The sequence below is a fragment of the Ipomoea triloba genome, chromosome 12 (genome assembly GCF_003576645.1).
Source record: "Ipomoea triloba cultivar NCNSP0323 chromosome 12, ASM357664v1".
NCBI classification, from domain to species: Eukaryota; Viridiplantae; Streptophyta; class Magnoliopsida; order Solanales; family Convolvulaceae; genus Ipomoea; species Ipomoea triloba.
Genome location: NC_044927.1, coordinates 18,842,277 through 18,847,730, shown reverse-complemented (window position 1 = coordinate 18,847,730; position 5,454 = coordinate 18,842,277).

The window sequence follows — 5,454 nt, the reverse complement described above, 5'->3', positions numbered from 1 at the left end:
ATACTAGTTTTATACGCGCATTGCGCGAATGGGTTAATGCCCAATGTTTATATTTAAATAAATATTTGAAAGTATATCAATGCAAGATTATATAGGAGAAGTTTATACATGGGTAATTGAATGTTGAATTTTTTTATTTAAATATCTAACTCAAAGTATATGAATCCAAGACAATATAGAAAATTCATTATTATTATTACTAAAATAAATGTTTGTAACCTTGTAAAATCGATAGTCTAAATATTTGGTCTAAAAATGATAGTCTAAATAAATACTACTTTTAAGTGTTCTTAATTCTCTTTTGAGTAACATTGTCATTGTCTTCATCTTTACTATTTGTTCTCTTCCTTTTTGTTGGTAGTGTGTTATTTGCAATTCGGTTATTGTTGGTAGTATAGATGACAACGTCATGCAATGAGATTATGATAATATAGGAGCTATGGACTTTCCTTTAGGTGTTCTGCTTGGGGTTCATTTGGTTTAACCATTATTGTTGAATGAGTTATTGTAGATAAAAAAATCCTTAGTTTAAGAAAAAAAGATTAAATAAATTAATAAAAATTTGAAAATTTAAAATATTATGTATTCAAAAGATATTAAAAGGTAGTTTCTCGCTTCAATTTGCTGGGTAATGAGTTATTTGAGTACTTTCATTGTCAACAAATCCCCCAAGTAGTTAATATGATTGGTTTCAAACTATTCTTTTTTATTTTTTTTCATGGTATTAAAGAAATACATATGTATCATTTTTTAGTGTAACTACTAATTTATTTAATTCAATAAGAGTAAAATAGAGTGATTCCTCTTCAATTTGTTGGGTTATTATTTGAGTACTCTCTTTGTCAACCAATCCTCAAGTAGTTAATATAATTAGCTTCAAATTATTTTAAATTTTTGTTCATAGTATTAATAAAATACTTGGTAAATAAATTCATAACATTATTTTGTACTATAACTTTGATATTTAATTACAAGATATTGTAAAAATAAGATAATGGACAATGTAATGAATGTCAATTGATAAATTTGAATGTAAAGAATCTTTGCATGAGAGAAAATAAAGACAATATAACTAATGAAATTATTTCTCTTATTTAATTTAATTTTTTGATAATGAATAATTTTTTCAAATAAAGGTATTGTAGCTAGACACATAATTCTAAATTAAAGAAATATATATGTATCATTTTTTGTTGTAGCTACTAATATATATATATATATATATATATATATAGAAGTGCCTAGCAAGAGTTTTCCCCCAAAACTTGAGGGCATTTTAGTAACAACATAATTAATATAATTAAATTAAAAAAATTCTTATTTTGTTAATAATATAATTAATTAATATATCTCCACCCCTCTTAATTTCTTACATTTTTCACCTCTATCTCTCTCTTCCTTAATTTCTATATAAACTATTGCAATATTAATATATTTTGAACATATATATTCGTTAATTTGATTCAAAAAGCATTATCTTCGTTAATTTGATTCACGGTAAATTGATTTAATTTAAAATGATAACAGGAGTGATTATTATTAATAATTAATTTAAAATTTAAAATTAATTATAATTGGTAAAAAAATTTAATCAATTATGAATTATAATTTTAGTTTACACAATATTATAGTTTTTTATCATTTGTTTTGATATGTACATATTATATATATATATATATATATATATATGTATGTATGTATGTATGTATGTATGTATGTATGTATGTATATGTATATATAGTTGTACGGTATATACATATATATGGATAACTATTAAGGTGGAATATTTTTAATTAATATAATATAATGTATATGTACGTTATATAGATATTTATGTATATATAAGTGCATACACAAGTTATGATACCTCGATAAGTAGTCTGATCGACCTCTCGACCTTCACTGTCGACATCGATACGTAGAGAGGTTCCCATGGGTACTTTGACTGAGGATTTCCCTTCTATATTATATTTTCTGAGCAGATCCTTGGTGTATTTCTCCTGATTGATGAAGATACCTTCCTTAAGCTGTCTCACTTGTAATCCAAGGAAGTAGTTTAGTTCTCCCATCATGCTCATCTCGAACTTCCCTTTCATCAATCTGGAGAACTTCTCGCACAAGTCTGGATTGGTGCTTCCAAAAATGATATCGTCCACATAGATTTGCACCAATAAGATGTGATCCCCGTCCTTAATTCTAAACAATGTTTTGTCCACTAGGCCTTTGGTGAACCCACACTGATGTAGAAAAGAGGATAAGGTATCGTACCAAGCTCTCGGAGCTTGTTTTAAGCCGTAAAGTGCCTTCTTTAATTTGTATACTTTGTCAGCTCCCACGTCCTTCAAGAAACCCGGAGGTTGTTCAACGTACACCTCTTCTTCGAGAAGTCCGTTCAGAAAAGCGCTCTTGACATCCATTTGATATACCTTAAAGTCTTTGAAGGCGGCATATGCGAGAAAGATGCGTATGGCTTCGAGACGTGCCACTGGAGCGAAGGTTTCATCAAAATCTATTCCTTCCTCCTGACAATAGCCTTTGGCAACAAGTCTGGCCTTGTTCNCTTGTCTTCGAGAGGTAAGTCTGATCTCTCGATAGACTCTGGCTGATCTTCCTCAGCTGCTTCCGTTGTCTTTGATGGTTGATCTGTCGATGCCCTTTCATCAAAGGTAACATGTATGGATTCTTCAACCACCAAACTCCGTTTGTTGAAGACTCTGAATGCTTTGCTTGTCGATGAGTATCCCAGAAATACTCCATCATCTGCCTTTTCTTCAAACGTTCTTAGTTGAGCCTTCCCATTGTTGTGGATATAGCATTTGCACCCGAATGTGTGGAAGTGGCTTACATTCGGTTTTCTTCCATTCCACAACTCATATGGAGTCTTTCCAACTCCTTTCACGATCAAGGACCGATTTTGGGTATAGCACGCTGTGTTGATTGCTTCTGCCCAAAATCCTTGTGATATGTTGGCTTGCGATAGCATGGTCCTTGCAGCTTCCTTGAGAGTTCTGTTTCTTCTTTCAGCAATTCCGTTCTGTTGAGGTGTTCGAGCAGCTGACAGTTGATGATGAATCCCGTTCTCGTTGCAGTAGCTCTCGATTACTTGATTAACGAACTCTCCACCTTGATCTGACCGAATCTTTAGTATCGAGACATCCTTTTCAACTTGAACTTGCTTTAAAAGATTTGGCAGGGCAACTTTTGTCTCGCTTTTCTTGGTTAAGAACACGGTCCATGTGAATCTTGTGTAGTCATCTACTACCACAAGAGTATACTTCTTTCCCTTTATGCTGGGTGGATCCACTGGGCCAAATAAGTCCATGTGAAGAAGACTTAATGGTCTAGTGGATGATGTCTCGGCTTTGCTCTTGAAAGAGGATTTGATCTGTTTGCACCGTTGACATGCCTCACAAATTTTATCCTTTCGAAACGTCACTTTGGGCAGTCCTTCCACTAAGTTCCTCTTAGTAAGCTTGTTGATAGTCTTGAAGTTCAGATGACTAAGCTTACTATGCCAATCCCAGCATAAATCTTCCTTGCTCCTTGCTAGCATACATAGGGATGGTTTTGCAGACCTCCAATCCACTATGTACATGTTTCCTTTCCTTGCTGCTTCCAAGGCGACTTCGAGAGATTCCTCGCTCATAATCTGGCATTTGCTTTTGGTGAAGACAACCTTGTAGCCTTTGTCACAGAACTGGCTTGTACTAAGGAGATTGAACTTGAGCCCTTCAACGTAGGATACTCCCTTAATGACCAGCTCATTCTTTTGAATTTCACCAACAGCTTTTGTGCGTCCCTTCTTCTCGTTGTCGCCAAATGTCACCAAGGGACCTTCGATAGGTTGGATGTTCTCTAGCAATGTTAGATTTCCCGTCATATGTCTCGAACATCCACTGTCAATGAACCACACGTCCCTGGTGTCCTGCAAGGCAATTAAGCAAGTTTAGGTACCCAAACTTTGGGTCCTGGTGGGTTAGTGAGTTTAGGCATCCATTTATACCTTATGCCCATTATTCCAGGCCTAGGCGCAATGTAGCCATTGTACGTTTGATAATCATAAGGAATGCTAGCAAACTTTTTGGGCCTCTTTGGTGCATAAATCAACTTAGGTATAGACTTTTCGATCGGCTTATGCACCATGCCTTTCATACGCTGTTTGGTCATGTGAAATTGCTGAAAGTGAGGTTTCTTCCAGAATTTGTGATTCGATGACCAATCCTCACTAGATGGATAGAGTCTGCCTTTTTCCATCCGTGAGTTCCTAACTATGAGGATCTCAGACCTTCCATATTTGCCCTGAGGCGCATTATATGGAATGTAGCTCTTTTTGTACTTAGAATGGCCTTGCGAGAGATAACAAGGTGATCTCTCGATAATGTTTACCCGGCCATTCTTCGTAGCTTCCCTATACTTCCCATTGCGGGTGTATAGGGACGGTTTATGAATAGCTACTCTGGTCTTTTCTATTGGTCCTTTATGACCTATATTTGGTTTGGGTTGAGATCCTCCATTTCTTGAAGTTCCCAAACCGTTGGTCCTTTTATTTCTCGAGAGATGGTCTCGATGGAACCCTAGACCGGTTCTATCACTTGTAGGTCTGTGATCATTCACCATTTTCTCCATAGCTTTGGAGGAATTAGTGTATGATGCTATAACCTTTCTAAGATCATTTTCTGTGATCTCTCGAGTTTTGCACTCTTCAGTCAGTTGGATTACTTTAGCTTCTAACTCACTTACTTTGAGAGTTAGCTCTGAATTCTCTTTCGAGACGTTCTTAAGCATATCTCTTTCAGCAGTTAGCTTGCTGTTTTCTTCCATGATTTTGGCATGAGTGCTATTAGCGACTGCGAGATCCCTTTTAAATGTTTCAAGCATCTCAAAGGGATCTTCATCGCTTCTGAAGGAAGAACAACGAGAGGTAGAAGTAGAGCAGCGAGATGTGGAAGTAGAGGTTACCTCATTGTCAATGGCCATTAGGCATTGATTCTCTTCTTCCTTAGTGTATAAGCAGATGAGCCCCCTCTCATCCTCTGAGCTGCTGCTGCTTTCACTGGAGCTCGACGTCTCGGACTCCTCGATTGTTCTCTCGAGTTCCTCAGCAACAAGCGCCTTTCTGCGCAGATGTTTCTTTGTATCTCCCTTGAAGCCACTTTGTGCTGGCTTCTCTTTNTGATCTGTCTATATGATTACAACACGAGACTTCTAAGATGTTCAAACAGGTTTACCTTAAGCTTAAATATTTTCCGAGTTGAGCTCAAAGTTACCCGGTTGTATTTTCGCTCTTGGTTTACTTGTCGAACTTACAGCGTTTTGCCTATGTATCGAGACTTGGGGATTTCTACTTAACAGTTGGTATCATCAAAACCTATTACATGATGTTCCTAACAGCTTTCTCATGTAGGCCTATTCTTGAAAAAACCTGTCTTTAGTCAGGACAATTATATGTTGCAG